This window comes from Herpailurus yagouaroundi, unplaced genomic scaffold, assembly GCF_014898765.1.
Source record: "Herpailurus yagouaroundi ecotype Mexico unplaced genomic scaffold, PumYag 250, whole genome shotgun sequence".
Taxonomy (NCBI): Eukaryota; Metazoa; Chordata; class Mammalia; order Carnivora; family Felidae; genus Herpailurus; species Herpailurus yagouaroundi.
In genome coordinates this window covers 17,567,581-17,591,248 of record NW_024412467.1, presented here as the reverse complement: position 1 = coordinate 17,591,248, position 23,668 = coordinate 17,567,581, and the positions used below count along the sequence as shown (strand labels likewise).

General features: G+C 38.0%; 1 long non-coding RNA gene across 1 annotated transcript in view; it reads left to right on the top strand.

Moving 5' to 3' along the window:
• Positions 1-8,747, top strand: part of LOC121020572 (uncharacterized) — a 34,300-nt gene extending 25,553 nt beyond the window's left edge. The window contains exon 3 of the long non-coding RNA XR_005786198.1: positions 8,495-8,747. This is a non-coding gene — a long non-coding RNA (uncharacterized LOC121020572). The remainder of the gene's footprint in view (positions 1-8,494) is intronic.
• The last annotated feature ends 14,921 nt before the right edge of the window (positions 8,748-23,668 follow it).

Below are 23,668 nucleotides of genomic sequence, written 5' to 3'. Positions count from 1 at the left end.
TTGTTTATTTCACGAAATGCCTTAATCCTTAAAGATCATAAGAGAATCAGAATATTCTTGTAACATTACTCTTCACAATTTAAAAACTTTGATTATGACTAGCTTTGTTCTTGTCTTTTAAGATTAAAGGGTCACAGATTTTTTTTTTATAATGTTTGCTTATTTTTGAGAGAGAGAGACAGAGTGGAAGCAGGGGAGGGGCAGAGAGAGAAAGAGAGAAACACAGAATCTGAAGCAGGCTTCGGGCTGTCTGCACAGAGCCCAACACGGGGGTCTAACTCACAAACCGTGAGATCATGACCTGAACCGAAGTTGGACGCCTAACCGACTGAGCCACCCAGGCGCCCCTGAAGGGTTGTATTGTTTTTAAATGCCCTCACTATGCTGCACTCTTGCTGTCACGTGAGTACGATCTGGGGTGCTTCCATGGCCCTCCTCCAGTTTCATAATGGCCTCTTTTACAGATAGGCAAGAAATTATTAGATTAATTTCCAGGCCTGGAGATGGTTCTGTATATTTTGAATTTTATGACCGTAAGATGTTTGATGGACCTCCTATTCTATTTTCGTTGGCAACAGATGCAGTACATTGGGGTGCTGGAGAACTTAGAAGAAAAGCATCACATAGAAATACGCACTGAAACTAAAGCAGCGGCGATTTTAAAACAAATAGAACTCAATCCCTCTGTAGTTACTGTTTTAGAACTGATAAAACCTTTCATTTTGAAAATGAAGAGGAAAGTGAGGACATAAAGTATATTATGTGTACAAAATAAGTGAAATTTTCTTACTGCTAATCAGATAACTTGGAGTTTCTCTGACACCACGCCTTCCTTGTCAATTACCCCCTGACATTGATCAGCCTCTGTTTTTACATCTCCATGTTAAATACAAAGAGTTTCCAGCCTCTACTTTTTTTTTTTTTTTCTTATCGGTGAAAATTCTAAGCAGACGTTGTCACAGTTGTTTGGATGCTTATTTATCTAAGCTCTTCTAAAACCCATGAAGGCAGAATTTGTTTCTTTCTTTCTGCTTTCTTCTTTGTATTCTTAATCCTAGCAAAGTGTCTGGCATGCAGCAGGAACTCAGGGCGGATCTAGTAAATATTTGCAGCAAGAAGTACTGTGAGCCCTGAACACTAACCGCCACTGACGTCTTTAATGTCAGGTTTGCTGGAAGGAAAGCTCACGTGCTAAGAATTAGGTTCATAAAAAGTTTGCGCAGGAAATAATCTTAGGAACTATTCCATCCTCTCACGCTATTTTACAGACGAGGAAACTGAGGCCTGGGAGAAGATGACAATGAGTTGTCTTTTTTGTGTTTCTGATCTACACATTTAAAATTAAAAAAAAAATATATAATGTTTACTTATTTTTGAGAGAGAGAGAGAGAGCGCGGGGGAAGGGCAGAGAGAGAGGGAGACACAGAATCTGAAGCAGGCTCCAGGCTCCGAGCTGTCAGCACACAGCCTGACGCGGGGCTCGAATTCACCAACGGTGAGATCATGACCTGAGCCTAAGTCAGACGCTCAACCGACTGAGCCACCGAGGTGCTCCTGATCTGTACATTTTAATAGAGCATAAACAGGAATATTAACATATAACAAATTATGTTCACAACAGAGCCGGATAATATAATTTCTCACGTTTTCCCCAGCTTTCATGAGGCATAATTCACAAATAAAACTCTTATATACATAAGGTGTACAATTTGATGATTTGATATAGCTGTACATTGTGAAATGATGCCCACCATCAAGCTAATTAACACATCCATCGTCTCATATCGTTGAGCACGAACCATATGGCTACTTACAAATCAGAACATTTTGCCTTTTAATAGCTTTGTTGTGATATCTGTTGGGTTGTCTCTGATTGCTCAGGGTTGGGCTGGCTCACAGATGGGAGTTACGATACAGCAGCCTCCGGGGGCTGTGGTGGTGGAGATGGAAGGGCTCAAGAGCCTTGAGCAACATGGCCAGTGGGAGCAGAGGTCCTTGTCTTCAGGGTCCTCCAAAATGAGGTGGATCTGAGGGGAGAACTAACCTGGAGACGGCAAACAGGTGGATCCTTGCAGGCTTGCGGCATGGAGACAGTTTCTACTTTTCTCTTCTGATCTGATATTTGCAAATAAGATGGAAACCAGAATATACTGGAATATCTAAGAAACCCAGCCAGACACAGGCCTGTTGTTTGTTCTGTCTGCAGAACAACACAGGTTGTTTGTTCTGTCTGCGAGAGTCTCATTTGTGTGTGTGTATATATATATATATATATATATATATGCAGAAAAATACATTGGGCTGGTTTGTGAATATTCTTTCTATTCTTACTGTTAGGATTAGAGATAGAAATGTGAAGGTGAAGACAAATTGAATTAAAATTTCCAAAGTCTCTGGGAGAAGTGAATGTGTACCATGTTGAAAACAGATATTCAAATAAGATTCTAAAATATCTTCCCCAGAGCTAAGAAAACAAAAACAAAATGAAACCCCCCCCCCAACCCCCCCAGTCGTTTTTATAAAAGACTTTGAAGCAGGTGTTTTTGTCAAATAGTAAATCTATAACTAAATATTTCAAGGGTACGAAGATTCAGAAAATATAGATATATTCTAAGAACTTTTTTTACTTGATTGGGTTCTGTCACAGGTCAGTTTTTGTTTTTGGCTACCATTTTATTCAGCAAATATATTCCAGAGTAACGTAAAATATGTCCATTTAGTTCATGAGTTTCTTGAAACAGTTGGTGTCTAAATAACTTTATTCTTGGCAGAAGCAACTTCCTGTTTTAAAAGAAAATAAGTTAAAAGGTCTTATAAGGAAGGCTCATACGTCTTCTTGGAAATCAAGTGTTTCTTACAAAACATTTTGATGTGTTTAGTACAGAGGAATTAGGAACATATGGGTCACATTTTCCTTAAAATGCACATGGTTTTTAAAAATTAAAGGGTAATGTTCTTGGTAAAATAGGTTTTGCCAAACCCAAACTGCTTAAAAAATTGTTCAAGATGTGTAGCAAGGCCAAAGGGCCCCAGGCTTCCACAGTCCTAATAATAGAATCAATCAGGAAAACCAGAATGAAGTCACTAAACTCATTTTAACAATCTCTTGAAAAAAACCAACAAAAATAAATCTCAATGTAGTAACAATCACAAGCAATTAGAATATAATAACTTTTATGCTCATACCGAATAAAACCCCAAGCTGGTAGTTAAAATCGTGCTAGGAATTCTGGAAAGTTGGCAGTGTACTTTGCTTGACTGAAATAATTGATTACATCTATAAAAATGGCGAAGAGACTAGAAGGGATTGCACAGATAAAGTACTTACCAGAAACGATTTAAGAATTTTACTGTGGTTGCTTAAGGAATAGAGGTTTATATGATTGTTTAAAACCCACACATTCTTTAGTAGAAAGATGTATGAAGAGGCAATGACCACAAAAATTTCATTAACCTGGTATTGAGTACTACTTGTCTTGTCTGGAACAGAGTCTATTAAATCGCCTAGTGATGTTCCCAGGGATGATGGGATAAAACGACTCCAGGACGTCAGACCTGAGGCTGTATATGTATATGGCCAGAATCAATTTGGTGTCCCATCAACTGTCAGCAAACAAATCTAAAAAGAATCCAAGTCTCCGCGCGTCAATATTTGCTTCTCTTAACTACTTATTTTGATGTGATATCTTGGTCTCGCACATAGTAGGGATCTGTTAGAAATGTGCCGATTGGATTTGGTTTCTTTGCACGAGAATACCTCGCATCCTTTTTCAAGGTCTTCATTTTCCCTGCATGATCTGCCTCTGGGTATTATGAGTAAATCCTCAGGGTTTTCCTCTGCTGGTTGACTCATTGGTGTTTTAAGAAAAAAAAAAATACTGCAAGACCTTAGAATAATAATAATAAAAAAAACTTATTCTTCTTCAACTCAGACTGAATATAATCACCTCCAGCAAACGACAGAAACATTATGTTTACCAGTTGGGCAAGTTGAGCCAATAGTGCAAAGGTTCTGGAATCCTTCCAGTTTCCTCTTCTCTGCTCAAGATGCATGGCATTGTCTCCTGCTGAGAAGAATTCTAATTACTAGACAACGTGGGAACAGGGCAGACCGTATCAGCAGACTTCTGCATGGGACTTAGAGTTTGCAGAGACACAAAGTGCTCATAGAAATAACGCCAGTGTTCCTCTTTTTTTGTTTTACCAGTTCTCTAGGAAACTATATGTTTTGAAAGGGAACAGGACTGGTGCATTTTAAGTCACAGGGAAGGATTTGGAAGGGTGTCTAGGTTGAGCCATAGGGGTTATGGTTGTATTATTGTGTGTATGCAGGGTGGAGGGTGTTACACTGACTTTCATCTAGATCTAAGTGGGTAAGGAATTGTGTAAATGTGTCAGTGTGTGTGTGTGTCGGGAGGGGACTTTGGCTTTATCAGAATTACTGGGTGATGTCAGGGAAAAGTTTATCTCAAAGGGCACTAAAAAGATACATATCAAGGCTAAGGATTCATTACTAAAAAAGCGATTTAAGAGGAGTGATCTAGTTCAGTTGATTAAGATTTCTAAGGGGAATGAACCTTCAGATGTCAAAGAAAAATATTTTAATTAGAATATTTCCAAGAAGTCCCTCTCAGTGACATTGACACAAGCGTTTCATTTACTCTCCCACCCTTCCTGCTCTATTGCATCTGACTCTAGCCTCCTTTATCTTATTCAGTTTAAATCTTGGTCACAGCTCCCGAAAATGATTTCATTCTTGCCAATGTGTCTTCATCCACTGTTTGCAAAACATTTCTCTGTGAAGCTTTCCTTGATAATTCCAGCCCACTGGTGCCTCCCTCAGTTGTCTAAACTCATAATACTTTTATCATTTCTATGGTTTATTTGATGCATGCCAATATATTACATTTAATTTGTCTCCTTGTCCTCAATCGGGTAAGAGAATGTATGTTGTATATTTCTCTGCATTTCTTATAATATCTAGCACCTTCTGCATTAGAAGTACTCAATGAATATTTGTTGAGTGGATTAATCAGGTTCATGCATAAAAATGTGCACATATAACCCTTGTAGGAAGGGACAAAAAATAACAGAAGGCTTTAAAACTTATGAACCGGTTTTTTGTTCTGTTGCCCTAGCAACATTTTGTTGAAATTCTTCATATTGAGTCTAGTCATATTGTTTCTTGATTTCTTAGGGAAGTCCTGGCTTTCCAGTGAGTATGAATCCTTATCAACAGCTACCAACAGTGCACGAGATACACAATAGTCCTTCTATTCCACAAATGATTTTGATTTCATTTTGAGGGCCAGTCTCAACATGGCAACAGAGTTCATTGCAGTTAGTTTGGGATTTCCCTACATTCATTTTTCCCTGAGTCGTATATGACTCTGAAGACGTTAAATAGTTCTATGGGTGTGAGCAGAAATGGCCCTTGGCCATTAATTTGGGGGTGTCATGACTGAGATATCTTTGTCTACCCTGTCTCATTGGGTCTTGGGCTCTTTCTCTTAAGTCTGTGCTGTTTTTAGGGCCAAAGATTTACTCTGCTGTTTCTTCTCATGCTAGGTCACAGAAATCTCTAAGAGACTGATCCAATCTCATCACTCTATATTTGTTAGGGTTTCCATCTCTGGGGTTTTGGCTTCCTAAGGAAAAGGATCCTGGGATTCTTTTTGGAATGTTTTCTTTAACAATTCCCCTGAGAACTGTCTCCCTTTCTCTCATGTGTGTAGAGACATATAAACCAATTTTATTATTTGTGAATATGGGATCAGAGCAGAATCTATTTTATTAAGTTTAGTTTATTTATTTTTGAAAAAGAGAGAGAGTGTATGTACACACAAGCTAGGGAGGGGAAGAGAGAGAGAGAGAGGGAGACAGAGAATCTCAAGCAGGCTCTGGATGTAAGTGCAGAGCTCAAACGCATGAACCATGAAATCATGATCGGAGCTGAGATCAAGAGTTAGATGCTTAACCAACTGAGACACCCAGGCACCCCTCAGAGTAGAATCTTATTCTCCTCAAATCTTTTGCTGTGATTATAACATTTCTTCCTGGATTTCATAGCATTGGTCTCAGGAGTTTTTGTTTTTGTTTTTTAAATAGTTCAGAGGCAGGAAATAACATATACTTAATGGTGTAAATTCTTGAGGAGGAGTAGGAATAAGGGTGGGTTAGACTTGCAAACTATTATGAGAATATATTGATTAGTATCTCAAAAGTGTGAATCCATTAAGTTTAATGGAATCCATTAAATTTAGGAAAGGGAAATAAGAGGTTTACTCAAGCTGTTTCTACCCATGCAAAATCATGGAGCCAGAATCAATGGTCTCTCCTAGGGCACTTAAAGAAACTGAAGGAATAGTTGGCTTGAAAGAGAAGTCTATACTAAAGGTATTGCCATGACCCAGGTAGCAGAGTAGAGTAGAGAAATCTGATGACTGACAGCAGACAGCAGATTAAGTGCAGTTAATGAGGCTATGTCTATTAGGACAACCAAAGTTAGGTAAGATGTGACCCTGACTTCCTTGGTCTCTTAGAGAATGGTAAGGATGCTTCGATAGCCAGTATATTTATACAGGTTTTATAAAGAAAAAGAAGTCCAATTAAGAGCAAGCAAGTTGACATATAAGAATATTGAGGCTGTAACTGAGAACTTGTGTTTGGCAACTCATGACCACATTTTACCTGATCCTGGAGAGAAAGGTTTGGTATTCGTTAAGAATTGTATCTGTGTTGGGGTGCCTGAGTGGCTCAGTCAGTTGAACACCCGACTCTTGATTTGGGCTCAGGTCATGATCCCAAGGTCGTGGCATGGAGCTCGTGTCAGGCTCCATGTCAGGCTCCACTAAGCATGGAGCCTGCTTGGGATTTTCTCTCTTTCTCTCTCTCTCTCTCTATCTCTCTCTCTGCCCCTTCCCTAGCTCACATATGGACTCCCTCTCTCTCTAAAGAATAAACAAAATAGGGGCGCCTGGGTGGTGCAGTCGGTTAAGCGTCCGACTTCAGCCAGGTCACGATCTCGCAGTCCGTGAGTTCGAGCCCTGCGTTGGGCTCTGGGCTGATGGCTCAGAGCCTGGAGCCTGCTTCCGATTCTGTGTCTCCCTCTCTCTCTGCCCCTCCTCTGTTCATGCTCTGTCTCTCTCTGTCCCAAAAATAAATAAACGTTGAAAAAAAAATTAAAAAAAAAAAGAATAAACAAAATAATAAATAATTGTATCTGTGTTATACATAGCTTAACTGGTTTCATAATAGTGTATGTGTAACATATAGATCCATACATTTGCTAGGTCTTACTGATTGAACTGGATAGATTTGTTCATGCACTGAAAACCAGTTCATGAGCAATGTTTATATGCATGATAAACTTGTGCTATTGGAGAAGAACCATGACAGGCAACATTTTTGTAGCCTTCATGGAACTAACATTTCGGAGCTAGTCTCTACGGTGTTCTTTTGGCTTTGCTCTATTAATTTCCTCCTTTTCAAGCCTCATTGGAAGATTTTAGTAGACATATCTGGACCCAAGTTTGGACACTTGTTCATGATATTGGTGATTAGCCAGGGAATACCCTGACCCAATACATAAATAGGAGATGCTTCTAACTGGGTGCTTTATGGTATCCAGTCCAAAGGTATGAACCAACTGAAAACACCCAAATCTGACATTTACCAGCTGCCTGGTTTGAGCCTCTTCTTCCTATTTGATAGAGACCCTTCTCTTTGACTAAATCTCTTGGACCTATTTTGTAGGATCTCTGGGGTGGGGGGGCAGATTGAGATCATTTCGAAACTAGAAGGAGCTACATAAATATAAGATACGGTTACATGTTAATATAATGTAATAATATCTTTTCATAAGCAATAATTGCTAACTAAAATTATTTAAAGTAAGATGACAGCTTCTTTTTAAAATCACTTTTGCTTTTTATGGCCTCTGATAGAATTAACCTCAGAATTATCTCAAACTTATGTGCTCAGAAATATTCAAAATATAAAAACATGTGGTAGGATGCCTGAGTCATGTCTGTTAAGTTTACTATGCGGTGTACTAATTTCTCCGTTCAAGCTGCTACACATAATAATATCAAATCACATTATGATAGGAGATCCCAGAGTGGTGACTCTGCAAATGGTGATGGGGAGGGGATAAGGAAGCAAGAATGTCCTGAATACTAAAAAGTTTCCCATCACCAGTCATTTGAGATGATGTAGACGAAACTTGGTTGGATGCATAACTAGAATTAAAAATAACTATGTTTCTTCGATTAAAGACATTAAAACATTGTAGACTTGTTGAAATCATAACCTTAGAGGTTTCTGACTTCTTACCTTTCTCCAAATATACTTTTAGGAAAAAAATCCTAAAATATGATATGGTCAAAATATTCACATTTCCTGACATCAGCGCTGTAACAAGGTTCCTAAACCCTCCTATTTGACTGAATTACTGAAGCCTTTCACTTTTTTTTTTTTTTTTTTTTTTTGTCAGCTTCACAGATACCTTGGATATGCCCGTCCTCTCCTGCTTGTGTTTGGGCTAACCAATCTGCTAACAGGAAGAAATCAGAAATATTGCTCAGCTTTTGTTGTGTATATTTGAAGACTTTTCTGGGATGCTCAAGAGACAGAAATGCCATCCCAGAAAGTGGACCCTGGGAAAGCTGTGAGAAAAGGTGGGATTTAGGCTGAGAAAACTTTAAGAGTTCAGAACTTGAAGCCCCAGTTGCTTAAACCTATAATGTTTGCTGCCTCTATTTAAATGGATAATTAGATCAAGGGACAAAGTCAAAGATTCCTGATATGTTCTAGTTCAATTCTCTGCTGTTTGATATTAGTTAAAAGTCTTTTAGCTGCAAGGGAATAAAACCCAACTCCTGCTGATTTAAGTAAAAACAAAGTAAAAGCAGGGTGTGGTGGTGAGGGGGGCTCGTTAGCACATGTCACCTCAACGCCAGGGCTAGTCTGTAGAGATGGCTGGATCCAAAGATGTGGGCAATATTAAAAGCATCAGTGGCTCTCTCCACTGAACTTTCTTGTGTGGTTTCATTTTTTTCCAACACGGTCTCCTTATAAAATGGCTACTCTCAACTCATACCCTTTAAGCTTAGTAAAGCCTAGCAGAAGAAGAAAATCTCTTTCATGATAGGTCCAGTGAAAGTTCTAGGGTTCAGTTTGGAATGAATTCATTCTGTGCTTCTCTCCAAACCCCTGTGGACAAAGAGATAGACTCTATTGGTTGGATCTGGGTCATGTTTTCACCTAGCTGGTGGGAAAGAAAAGTAAGGATGGCGGTGGTGGGGGTTGGGAGGAGGGGGTTTAGATGCCCAGAACCGCATGAACAGAGAGAAAAATCTAGGTACTGATATCTGGAGGAAGGATGGCTGGATAGCCAAAGATAAGAAATGCCCCTTTGGGTGTGTTTGTAAATTACATGAAAACCCAACACTGTCCTCATGAATTGACCATCTTCACATTTCTATTAATGAAAAAAAAAAAAAAAAATCACAAAGAGACAAAAGACCAGAATCCAAGGGCCAGTGCTATTCCTTGAAAAGTTGCTACAAAACTGAAATCTGCTTCGAAAACCATAAAGTGCTATATTCGTTCAAGCTACATACATAAAAGTGCTTTTAGTTGTTCATCTGCTATTAATTTTTATATGTACTTATAATAAATTCAAGTAATCATGAGATAATGCCTCTCTCATGATTATCTGATACTTTACAGAATTTTAAAGGAGACATATAATGAATCCTAGAGCACGGAATTACCTCATACCTTGCAATATCTTGCAAGGAAAAGAAGTCTTGCTCTTCAAAATATCCTTCTGTCTTATTCTGTGACTGAGACTTATAGTCACCTGTGTAAATATGCCATTTGCTGCTTTAACAGTATGTGAAACACATGTATAAATACATAAATATAGCAAATGAACACAGAACAACATATTGTTGAATTTCAGCTATGTAGAGCATGTCACATTTCTGTCAAATCTGGAAAATAGAGCATTAGCTTTGGAAGAAAATATATTTTGCTTGATTTTTTGTTACCAGTTTTTTATATAAGTATAAAAAAACTGATTGTGGCCCACTCTGTCGCTGGTTAGTTGTCACCTTGAATTTAGTCATTTAATATCCTTGGGTTAGTTTCCTAATCTGGAAATTTAAGAAATTTAATTGGATGCTATGTAAGGCTGCCACTAGCAGTAACATTTTATAATTCATGCAATCTCTGAAAATGCGAAATAATAAAACGTGTGCTTTGGAAGTGAACTAGTTAGATTGCCAAGGGCAGTGGCACATTTTTTTTTTTTTTAAACCTGGGTCCCTAGGGGTGCTTGGGTGTTTCAGTTGGTTTAAGTCACGTCATGATCTGGTTGGTGGGTTCCAACCCTGGGGGGCTCTGAAGCTGGCAGCAGGGAAGCCTGCTTGGGATTCTCTCTCTCTCTCTCTCTCTCTCTCTCTCTCTCTGCCCCCTCTCCTCTCAGGCTGTCTCTGTCTCTGTCTCCCTACAATAAATAAATAAACTTAAAAAAAAAAAAAAAAACTGGATCTGTGCAACTCATGTGGTTACTTGATTCTGTCCAAACGGTTGTGAGAAACCCAGGGTCATTGTGTGCATACTTCTGTTGAAAGGTTTCGAGCCTCAGACGGTCCAGGAGCACCCACGTGGTTTTTAGACCGGAAGTTTGATTCAGCTTTTCAGTCCAAGAGAAAGGCGGTCTCAGCCAGCTCAGGACAGGATTACAACGGAGAGCGCATTGTGATTCTATTTGAAATGTTTCAAAAGCACAGGGTTGGTTTTCTGCAATTCCGTTTTACTGAATTGGCTGCTCGTGGTACCCCAGATGTCAAAAGTTTTGCCCTCCTTTTCTGTTGCCACCTCCCTCTCCCTCCAAGGATAGGATTGCAAATCTGCCCGCTCCCTTCTCTTTTCTCACCACTTAATGGAATGGACTCTACATGCTGTTATCCAGGCACGGCTCTTTGAGAACATTTCCCAACCAGGGGAAACAAACAAAATAACCAATAATAGGAATGGCTACAAGATATAATTAATTTTTCTGACTATTAACGCAGGAGGAAAATGTCTAATGGGTTGCAGATTTCTTCCTATTTGAATAGCGTGACCGTGACCAATTCAAAAGGAAACCCTCAGCCGAAGTTGCATTTCCGTAGATCCCCTGCATCAGGACAGAGCCTGGGTCTGGGTGATGCTTGCTTTCCTGGTGTCCTACGCATGGAAAGGGAAATGTACAAACTGGGAGGGTTCACAGTGATCGGAAGAGAGCAGAGTTCTCTAACCATGATTAAGAATAAGGCAGCAAGACTCCACTTGTCCTGCTAACCGTTAAATATTTTTGGCTGTCTGCCAGCATCCTTCACTATTTCTTTGAAGCTTTCTTTTACTTACTACAGTAGAGTAATTAGAGAATACTTTTTCATCTTAACACACACACACACACACACACACACACACACACACACACCCTAGTACGTTTTGCTCCAACATGTGCTTGCTAGAATCATCCTTCCAGAAACCATCCATAGATGCTCTGCATCTAGGAAAGCTCTTAAGAGCAGGTGGCAAAGTATTGATTCCTTTGCGCCCCTCTGTTTCTGATTCTCTGTTTTTAAATGTTACCCTAATATATCTAAGATAGGTTCATCCATGATTGGGAGCTGATTACATTTTACAAAGAAACTTCCTCCCTGGAGGCAATTAAAAATGCAATAAAACTCTCCTTATCTGGTTAGATAGGCAATTGTTAATTTTTGGCATTTTTCAATTTACCTGATTATAAGATTTTTTTTTTTGGAAAGGTAAAAATTAAACATTTTTAAAAACAAACAAAAAACATTTTACGCCTATGTATATATATATATATATATATATATATATATATATATACTGGGAAAGACTCTCTTTCAAAATATGGCCATCACCATGATTACATTGATTATATTAATTTTATTTTTTTAGAAGCCCAACAAGGCCATTTATTTTGTCTCCTTTTTTTCTCTCCAAGCTACTAAAATGATTGCAACCATCACCGTGCCTATCACCACAATAAGAAAATCCTGAGAAACAAAAGCATCCTCTCTTCTAGAATATTGTGGCTTCTGCATTAATATTCACTACATTGTTATTTTATTATGTTTGGATTTAATTCAATCAATAGTTTTTTGGGGGAAGTAAAAAAAAGAGTAAAATAAGAAAGTGATTGAAGATAAAGTAATAATGTGTAGAGGAGAATATGTTTTTTTCTTATACAATTCTAAGTAAGCCATAGAACGTTTCGTATACTTGACTATTTATGATGTATAATAGGTTCATGTTGATCCCCAAACACATCATGTGATAATGGTGACAAGTCTGACTTTTGTCATTAGACAAGACAGGTCCACATTATTAATTGCTACACTTGTTCCAAGAGGAAACCTAAGTTCAGCACATCTCAGGGAGGGACAGAGTGGCCTTAAGGACCTTACCCCTCTGAAGGAGAAACTCCAGCTTTCTCTCCACCCCATGTGTATTCAGGTGTCTGAGAGATGGTCTGGCATTCTTACATGAATAAGTAAGTAAAGTGCAAGGTCATCTCTGGTGGAAGTAAGCTAGGCTACAGGAAAAGTTCAGGGGAAATTCTGGGCTGTAACTCTCAGACTACCTATGAAACAACTGCCAACTTTCTTCAGGGTCCTTAGGTATGGGGGTTAACGTGGCAAATTTTAACAGAACAAATTATACCTGTTGAAATTTGCTTGGAAAGGCATGCTACGGCACATTTGGTCTGGTAATTGTTAGTAGTCCATTTTCCACTAGCAGGTGGAGGGACACTATTGCAGGGGTTGGCTACAGGCACAGTGCGAAGATGCCTACTGTTGGCAGCTGGCTGGGAATCAACCTGCTTTTATTGATATGTTCGTTAATGGCAATTTTCTCTGGCACTCAAGCCACTAAATTTGTGGCTTTCAAATTTCCAACATGGTTGATTATGATCACTATGGTGTCTTCCAGGGTGGTAACATGGACTCTGGTGATGAGATGAGGAAGGTGGCTGCATTTTGGGGGTCCAGGTTGGAAGGACAACGGCTCTATGTCCTACTTGCCTTCCTCAGGTTATGAGAGCAGGACTTCCATGAAAATTCAGGCAGGTGGGAGCAGACACAATACATCCCTGAATGATGTAACTTTTGGGTGGATGCAGTGCCTACAGTTTATGGGTTAGTACACTGTGTGTGGTTTGGACCCTCCACCAGGAAGGCCAGGAGAGCTCACAATAGGAAAAGTCAAGAAATGAGCATTGTTTTCATGTTTAACCTCCAAGACAAAACCACCAAGAAATCATGTTTTTTTAGCTGTAAAACAAAACAAACAAAACTAAAAATAGAATTCAGTTGCCACCCTTGAGATGTGTTTATACTTAAAAAATATATATATTTTGGTGATATTTACCTGAAGTCAACAAAACCATTACACCATTAGCATTTTTCAGGGCAGATAAATAGCTTCAAAGGTGACATTTTCTCAGTTAAAACCTTTCAATTAAAGTTTCAATTTTCATCATATTGGGTAAATTAAGAACTGTTTTGGTTGTAGCTATGTTGACACTGTCTACTAAAATCACGTTAACAAAATAAACACCAGAAACACTAAATACCAAGGGAACTTACCTAATAGATAGAGAGTGCAGGACACAAACTCAGCTCTCTCTGATTTTATATTTTTTTATTTTATTTTTTAAATATGAAATTTATTGTCAAATTGGTTTCCATACAACACCCAGTGCTCATCCCAACAGGTGCCCTCCTCGATGCCCATCACCCACCCACCCCTCCCTCCCACCCCCCGTCAACCCTCAGTTTGTTCTCAGTTTTTAAGAGTCTCTTATGTTTTGGCTCCCTCCCTCTCTGATTTTAAAATCGATCTTCTCCTCATCATACTATACACATGTGTGTAGGTGTGTGTAGTCCATATTGCATGCTGCTGAAGTTGATTGGCTAAAACTTCATTTTGAATTTTTCCATTTCTGCTTGTGTATGATGTTGATTTATTACCTTCTTCTCTTGTGTTATCCTTCTGGTTTGGTATCACATTTGTACTAGGCAGCTAACAGTATTGTGGATGATTTCCTGCTTATTGGTTTTCTGTTACATTCATTTTGACTTACACAGTATGTATTATTTTATTCTTAGGTTTTTCAGTTTTACATTAGTATGCTTTTTTTAGCTTTTGAATTGAAAAATGCTGTCCTCTTTTTCCTCAGTCTTCATTCTTATTTCTTTTTCCTTTTTAAGTATTTTTGAAGTATTAATTTATTACTAGGTATTACTTTAGCTGCATTTCACAGTTGTTTAAATAAGTACTTCCATTGTTTGGTTTCATTTATTTCAAGTTGGAAATATTTTATAATTTCCATTGTTATTTTCTTTTTAAACTAAGGAGTTATTTAAATGTGCTTGTTTAAATTTCCAAGTATAGAAACCTTTGTTTTCTCAGTGCTGAATTCCATTTTATGTTTCTTTTTTTTTTTTTCAACGTTTATTTATTTTTGGGACAGAGAGAGACAGAGCATGAACGGGGGAGGGGCAGAGAGAGAGGGAGACACAGAATCGGAAACAGGCTCCAGGCTCTGAGCCATCAGCCCAGAGCCCGACGCGGGGCTCGAATTCACTGACCGCGAGATCATGACCTGGCTGAAGTCGGACGCTTAACCGACTGCGCCACCCAGGCGCCCCTCCATTTTATGTTTCTTTGTCAGAGAATATGATCTCTGTGATATTGTTTTTCTAAATTTATGACCAACTGAATGAGTCATATGTTCTGTAAATGCTCCATGTGAATTTGATAATAATGTATATTTTTATGATTAGTTCAGAATTTATTTAAGTTTAATATATATATATACATTTTTATTACAGATAAATTATATAGTATTATATATATTATATAATATATATAAATATATTATATATAATATATATATATATATTATATATTATAATTTTATTCTTAATTTATTTATAATTCCATACTCTATATTCTTAATTTTTTTTCTCTGCTTCTGACAGAAATATACTAAAATATCCCACTCTGATTTTGTTGTTGTATTTTTCCCCTCATAATTTTGTTAACTTTTGCTTTATATTTTTCAGTCATGTTGTTAAATGCATAAAACATGTATTATTTATTTTAGATTAATGTTTTCTTAACAATGAATTATACTTCAGTGATTTTATAATCTGGTGATAAGAGGTATTAGAATTACTAGTTATAGGGGCATCTGTGTGGCTCAGTTGGTTGACCATTCAACTCATGATCTTGCAGTTTGTGGGTTCAAGCCTGGGGTCAGGTTTTGCACTGACAGCATGAAGCCTGCTTGGGATTCTCTCTCTCCCTCTCTCTCCCCCTCTCCCACTTGTGTTCTCTCTCTCTCAGAATAAATATACTTAAAAAAAGAATTAGTAGTTATAGTTAATTAGAATTAATTAGGATTTACCTGATAGATCTTTTTCTAGTCCTATATTTTTTAAAGTCTTTTTGATTTTAAGTTGAGTTTTAAATATTTAATCTGATCTAATAGTACATGAATTGTCTTTGTTTACCTTAATCCTAATTATTTCTATGTTTGAATTTCTTCCATTTTATATTCTTTGCCTATTCTCCTCTCCTTCTTCTGACTCATGTTAGTTTGATAAAGTTTTTATGTTTTCTTTTGTCCTCATCCTGTAATAATTGACAGCTATTAGTTGCATCTGTATTTTTTTTTACTATTTTTATTGTTTAAGTTTATTATTTATCTTCAATTTTTAACACATGCACTTAGCCATGAAATCTTTTAACAAATTCCAAACTTACTCAATAGTTTTAATTATTTCTCAAACCCAAAAAAGGACCTTAGAGTATTTTGGTGATCTGTTAAGCAAACTTCTCTGCTTCTAAGCATTTTCTACTGTTTTTAAGAGTCTTTTTTTTTTTTAATTTAAAAGTATAAACAGATATCATGATTCTATATTAAAGTATATTATTTATCAAACTTGTCAGCTTTTTTTTCTTTTTTTTGAGAGAGAGAGAGAGAGAGAGAGAGAGTGAAAGCTCATGCACTTGTGCGTGAATTGGGGAGGGGTGGAGGGAGCCCCGTAGGAGAGAGAATCTTAAACAAGCTCAACACCCAGCAGAGCTAGATCTCATGACCAGGAGATCATGACCTGAGCTGAAATCAAGAGTCTCAAGAGTCTGACGCTTAACCAACTGAGCCACGCAGGTGCTCCTTGCCAGCTTATTCTGTTCAAAATTTGTCCTCATCTTTGTTCCTTACATACATTTCTTTATCTGTATTAACTTGGCTTTGGAGTACCCATTAGTACTGAAGGTCTATGGGTGGTAGATTATTTTTATATGTCTAAAATGACTTATTTGAGGCTCATTTTGGAAGGCAGCTATGGTCACCACTATGCCACCAATGCTTCACAGGGGGCTCATTTTGAGTAAGACTCATCTATTAAACATATCCTGACAATTATTTTCCAGCAGCATTTGAGGATACTATCCTATTGTTTCCTGGCATTTGTTGTTGATACAAAGCCAACTTGCTATTTCTTTGTAGTGTATCTTCTCTCTGATAGCATATGGGATTTTGCTTTTTCTCTTATTTTCTGTAGGTTCACTACAGTATTTCTAGTGGATTTATATTTATCTTCCTTGACTCTCTTAGTGCACTTCTTTTTTTTAATTTTTAATTTTCAAAATTTTTTAGGGGGGAAGGGGCAGAGAGAGAGAGGGAGAGAGAGAATCCCAAGCAGGCTCCACACTACTAGTGTGGGGCCTGATGCAGGGCTGGAACTCACAAACCGTGAGATCATGAACTGAGTAAATATCAAGATTTGGATGCTTAACCATCCAATTCAGCCACTCAGGTGCCCCTAAATGCACTTCTGATCCCAGGTCTAACGTATTTTTTTTTTTTAATTATTATTCCTTATGGGGCGCCTGGGTGGTTCGGCTCAGTCAGTTGGGCATCCGACTTCAGCTCAGGTCATGATGTCATAGTTCGTGGGTTCAAGCCCTGCGTCGGGCTCTGTGCTGACACCTCGGAGCCTGGAGCCTGCTTCAGATTCTGTGTCTCCCTCTGTCTGCCCCTCCCCTGCTCACATTCTGTCTCTCTCTCTCAAGGATAAATAAACAAAAAAAATTTAAATTATTATTCCATAAAATTATCATTTAATATCTCTTAAAAATTCTTCAAAATTTGCTGTTTCTGGTGTTTTTTCAGGGGAGGGGTATACTCTAGCCAAATACTTTAGTACCATTTATCAACTCCAACATTCTTTCTTCAGGTGTGTCCAGTTCGGTCCAGTTATTTTGCCATTTGAAATCTTTAATTTTGAAATGTTTAATTTTGAAATCTTTGTTGTCCAAACTTTGTCTTTATTTTTCATTTTCAAATCATCTATTTCTCAATCACCTATTTCTCCCTATATTTTATTATTGCCACTGTTTCTTCTTTTAAATGGATGTTGACACCCCATTCATTGTCCTAATCTAATTAAAGTCTTTGTTGGACTATGAAGACGAAGTTTTTCACATGCATTCATGTTTTGATGCTATTGATTAACTTGGTTGACTTTCTCAGTATTAGAATTCCTCATCGTGTGTTTTGATATTTTAGTCACAGATTGATTTTGAATGGAAGGTGATTTGGTTATTTGTGTCATTTCTTCCCCCACCCCTCCCTCTCAATCTCTTTTTCTTTCCTAATTCTTCTTTGTGTGGTGGGATGCTTCTTTCCAGCTTTTCCAGCATTCCAGTCTCCAAGTCCAGAACTTGGCCTTACGGTGTCACTCTGGAGCTCTTCCCCGTGGTGGGTAGAGATATCACTGATCCAGTAGTCACCAAAGCAGCGTTGGTTTAGCACTAGCTCTGCTTGAGGAGGTGATCTTGTCCTCCGCCACCAAAGACACAGTCTAAACCAGCGGTCAGCAGCTAATTTTCGATTCAGCTTCCTTTTCCTAGCAAGGGATATTCTATCCCAGGCTGTTGCCTCGAGCCATAAGGTGAGCTCTGTTCCTCAATCCATAGTGGCCCCATCGTGTTTCTCAATTTTGTGCAGGCACCCATCTCTTGGCCCCCTTGCTTTTCTTTATGCTGAAGCTGAGTGGCTTCAGTCCTGCTCTCCACTGGGCTGCCTTCTGGCTTTACTCTACAGAGATGATTTTGAGCCATTATGTGCCTTTTTTTGTTTTTGTTTTTGTTTGTTTTTATATTTTATCTATCATTGACATGGGCTTAGAAGAGAGGATGTTGGTCAATATTTATTATTTTCTTCATACATTATATCATATCTAATAATTTATATTAGGAGCTTAGGCCTTTACCAACTTCACATCTGATTGTCTAAAATCTTCCAGAGGCACCTGGGTGGCTCAGTCAGTTAAGTGGCCGACTTCAGCTCAGGTCATGATCTCGCAGACCGTGCGTTCAAGCCCCGCATCAGGCTCTGTGCTGACAGCTCAGAACCTGGAGCTTGTTTCAGATTCTGTGTCTCCCTCTTTCTGGCCCTCCCTCATTCATGCTCTGTCTCTCTCTGTCTCAAAAATAAATAAACGTTAAAAAAAAATCTTCCAGATTTGGAAAATAACCTTTTCAGCAAATAAGATGATAGCCCTTATGAAGGTATCCGTTCCTCCAAATTCTAACATTTACAGATTGGCACAGGGTAAAATAAACAAGTTTTTTGAATTTAAAATCCTTCTTTCTTGACATAGTTCTGGACCTGGTAGGCTCTTCCCCATCATACAAATTATCATATATTTGGTATCTAGTACTCAGAAGTTTCACTGCTATGGTATTTATTCAGGAGGAGGGGAGAAGTCAATGTCCCTGTGATTATATCACGTTAACTACTTTTGATGACAAAGTGAATGGGCTTATTAAAATTATAGGGAAAAGAGTGAGACAACTGAAAAAGCAGAGAGAATACATATTTGTATTGAGCAGTTGGCACTTAACATCTTGAGGCTCAACTTATTCACGGCATTAGCTCCGTTTCTAAAAACTTCAAGCTGCCAAGACAAATAGAGGCCACCCCAGAATAGTGGTACCAGAATTATGACAGTCCTCATTCCAAAAGTAATATACAATTTAAAAGTTAAAATCTTTTACATTATCTATTTATTTTTCCAGTATTTAACTTACAGATTTATGGCCACATTATATCAATGAGAAAGCCCTTCCTCTGTTTATTTATAAACGTAGATTTCATGGTATGGGAAAATGTCATGTGATAATGTACATTTATGAGCTGCATCTGGATTAATTCAAGGAAGAAATCCTTGGGCGTTGCTAAGATTCCTTAGATGTGGACATGGGTGAGGAGGCTTCTGTGGTGAGGAAAATAGCACCTGATTCTCTGAGCATGAACACTTTAATGCTACTGTCTCTTTTGCACTAACAATAGCCCCTCAAGCCAGTAGCTACTGAGTTGGACCCAGTAGAGTTTTTAAACTCTAAAACCTTGCCCATTTTTAAGTTGACTTATTAGTTTCTTTTTTGTTGTTGTTGGTATTGAATTGCAGGAGTTCCTTACATATTTTGTAACTTGACACCTGTCAGATATATGGTTTACAAATGTTTTCTCCCATTCCACAGGCTACTTTTTAACTCTGTCAGTGGGCTAAACACTTGAATGGACATTTCTCCAAAGAAGATTCACAAATGGCCAAAAAGTATATGGAAAGATGCTTAGAGTCACTAATCATCAGGCAAATGCAAATCAAAACCACAAAAAGATATTACCTTATGCCTATCCCTCTACCCTCCTCCCCCACCAAAAAAAAAAAAAAAAAAAAAAAAAGAAAAGAAAAAGAAAAAGAAATGTTGGCAAGGATATGGAGAAATTGGAGCTTTTGTATACCATGGGTAGGAATGCAAAATGGTGCAGTCACTATGGAAAACAGTAGGTAGGTGCCTCAAAACATTAAAATAGAACTGCCATATGGGGGTGCCTGGGTGGCTCAGTCGGTAAGCGTCGGACTTCGGCTCAGGTCATAATCTCACAGTTCGTGAGTTCAAGCCCCACGTCGGGCTCTGTGCTTACAGCTCAGAGCCTGGAGCTTGCTTCAGATTCTGTGTCTCCCCCTCTGTGTCCCTCCCCTTCTGTGTCCCTCCCCCGCTCACACTCTGTCTCTGTCTCTGTGTCTGTCTCTGTATCTCTCTCTCTCAAAAATAAATAAACATTAAGAAAAATAAAAAATAAAAAAAGTACTGTCGTATGATCTAGTAATTCCACTTCTGGGTGTTTACCCAAAAGAATTGACATCAGGATATGGAAGAGATATGTGTACCCCGATGTTCATGCAACACTATTCATAGCTGAGATGTAGAAGCAACCTAATGTCAATCCACAGATGATTAGATGAAAAAAATATGGTATATGTGTACAACAGAAAATTATTCAGCCATTAAAAGGGATGGAATCCCATAATATGTCACAACATTGATAAACCTTGAGGACATTATCCTAAGTGAAGTAAGCCAATCTCAGATGGACGCATACTGCATAATTCACTCATGCAAGGTATCTAGCATAGTCAAATATATAGAATCATAGAGTAGAATGGTGGTTTACAGGGACTGAGGCAGAGTTGGAAATCAAACATTGTTATTCAACTAGAATAAAGTTTCAGTTAAGCAAGATTAATAAGTTTCTGAGATCTATTGTATAACATTGTATCTATAGCTAACAATACTATATTTTGTACTTAAAAAACATTTGTTTAATGCTTACTTATTTTTGAGAGAGGGAGAGAGAGAGAGAGAGAGAGAGAGAAAGAGAGAATGATAATGGGAGGGGCAGAGGGGGGGGGCAGAGCATCCAAAGTGGGCTCTGTGCTGACAGCAGACAACTTGATGTGGGACTTGAACTCACAAACTCATGAACCATGAGATCATGAACTGAGCCAAAGTTGGATGCTTAACCAACTGAGCCACCCAGGTGCCCCTATACTTAAAAAATTTCTTTAAGATGGTATATCTCATGTTGTGTATTCTTAGCCCAACAACATAAAATTAAAAAAAAAAATTTCTATCTTGCAAAGTAGTTCTATCAAATGAGATTATTATACAGTTCCTGGTCTGTAGTATTACTGAATAGTTTAAAAGACAAGTCTCTTCATCAAATTGGTGTAGGGAAAACTGGAGATCAACATGCAAGGAGTGAAACTAGATCACTTTCTTACACCATACACAAAAATAAATTCAAAATGGATAAAAGAACCTAAATGTGAGACAAGAAGCCATCAAAATCCAAGAGGAATACACAGGCAGTGATTTCTTTGAATCAGCCCTAGCAACTGGATATGTCTCCAGAGGCAAGGGAAACAAAGGCAAAAATGAACTACTGGGACTTCATCAAGATAAAAAACTTCTGCACACAAAGGAAACAATCAACAAAACCAAAATGCAACTTTCAGAATGAGAGAAGACATTTGCAAATGACATATCAGATAAAGGGTTATTATCCCAAATCTATAAAAATTATCCAACTCAACACCCACAAATAATCCAGTGAAGAAATGGGCAGAAGTCATGAATAGACACTTTTCCAAAGAAGACATTCTGATGTCTAACAGGCACATGAAAAGATGCTCAACATCACTCATCTGGGAAATACAAATCAAAACCACAATGAGACAACAAATGTTGGGGTGATGTGGAGAAAGGGGAATCCTCTTGCGTTGTTTGTGGGAATGCCAACTGGTGCAACTACTCTGGAAAACAGTATGGAGTTTCCTCAAGAAATTAAAAAAAGAACTATCCTAGAATCCAGCAATTGCACTAGTAGGTGTTTACCAAAGGATACAAAAATACTGATTTGAAGGGACACATGCACCTCAATGTTTATAGCAGCATTATCAGCAATAGCCAAATTATGGAAAGAGCACAAGTGATCATCGACTGATGAATGGATAAAGATGAGGTGGTCGTATATATATACGTATATCTTCCATTGTATATATACAATGGAATGGACTATTACTCAGCCACCAAAAAGAATGAAATCTTGTCATGTGCAACAACGGGGATGGAACTAAAATGTATTATGCTAAGCGAAATAAGTCAGAGAAAGACAAATACCATATGAGTTCACTCATGTGGAATTGAAGAAACTAAACAGATGAATATAGTGGAAAAAAAAAGAGAGAGAGGCAAATCATAAAACAAACTCTTAGCTCTCGAGAGCAAGGGTTGCTGGACGGGAGGTGGGCTGGGGGATGGGATAAATGGGTGATGGGGATTAAGGAGGGCACTTGTGATGAGCATCGGGTGGTATATACAAATGATGAATCACTAAATTCGACTCCTCCAGCGAATGTTACACTGTATGTTAACTACATGGTATTTAAATAAAAGCTTAAAAGAAACAAACAAAAAAATGAAAGTAAATACGTAAAAATTGTAAAGCAAAAAACAAACTTGCCACACCTTCCCGGCCGGCCTCAAGCAATGCCATTCTTCGCTTGTACTTGTTTTCCAAACCTGACCAGCAGAGAGACTGACAGCTATTTATTTTCTTCTATTTAACTCCTCATTTATGGGAAACTTTTGTGACTCTAGATGTCCTCAAAAGGCCAAATAGCAAAGGAAGGTACCAATTCCACGCAAAAGTTCTCACTAAAATGTATGCTGACATTTCTATTTTCTATGTTCATAGAATTGCCCATATGTCTCATTTATTTTTCTCTATAAGTCTATTTAAGACTTCAAGCATACTGTAACCATTGTTTCCTGTGTCACATCCATTTCCTGCGCTACCTTGGCACATTAGTGGTCCCTTCCTATCAAGGGAATGTTTATAGCAGCTGCTCTAGGCCTAACATGTACGAGCCTTAAAGCTGCATTGAGAGACGCTATCACTGTTTGCTGTTTTGCCTCCCATACATTGGTCCTTTTAGGTCAGCTTTATTTATATACCTACTGTGTGCTTAAAGCTCCTTTTCTCCTCATCCAAGGGTGAGAAGATTGGCTGAATGATCTCTACGAATCAGACAGTAGATTTTTATAATTCCTCCAATAGACTTGTACATGAATTTAATACTCTTGGATGTTCTAGTCTGTCTCTTTCATTTATTTATTTATTTTTGTCATCATGGCTATTCTAAAATGGGTTCAGTTTTACTAAAAGCCCGTTCTCCACAAACTTCTGAGCACAGTGTAGCTAGGCCAACACGGCATCTGCTTTTGAAGTCAGTGTGTTTCATATTAATTATTTTTAACCACACTTAGTCTCACGGAATTGAGAAAAGGAGGAGGGAAGAACCCAGGGGTCTATAGTGTGATAGACTATAATTTTAGAGAAATCCAGGCAGGAGTTCCGTCTTCTTTAGAAATAATTTTAACTTAGCTTAAATCATTCACCACTTGTAAGAAATCCTCTCCTGGTGTCTGTTTGATGTAACAATGGCAAGATGATGCATTGTAGGCTCCCTCAACCAGAAATCTTGATGGTATTTTTGGCTCCATCATTGATTGATTGGTCTATAAGTAAACCAAAGTGATTGTCAATGCAAGCAGCCGAAATGGTTAGTATGTGGTCAATTCTAAAAGATAACTGTTTTGAGGACTGAATATTGAGAGGGGATATTTAGTAGATTATTATGTCGTT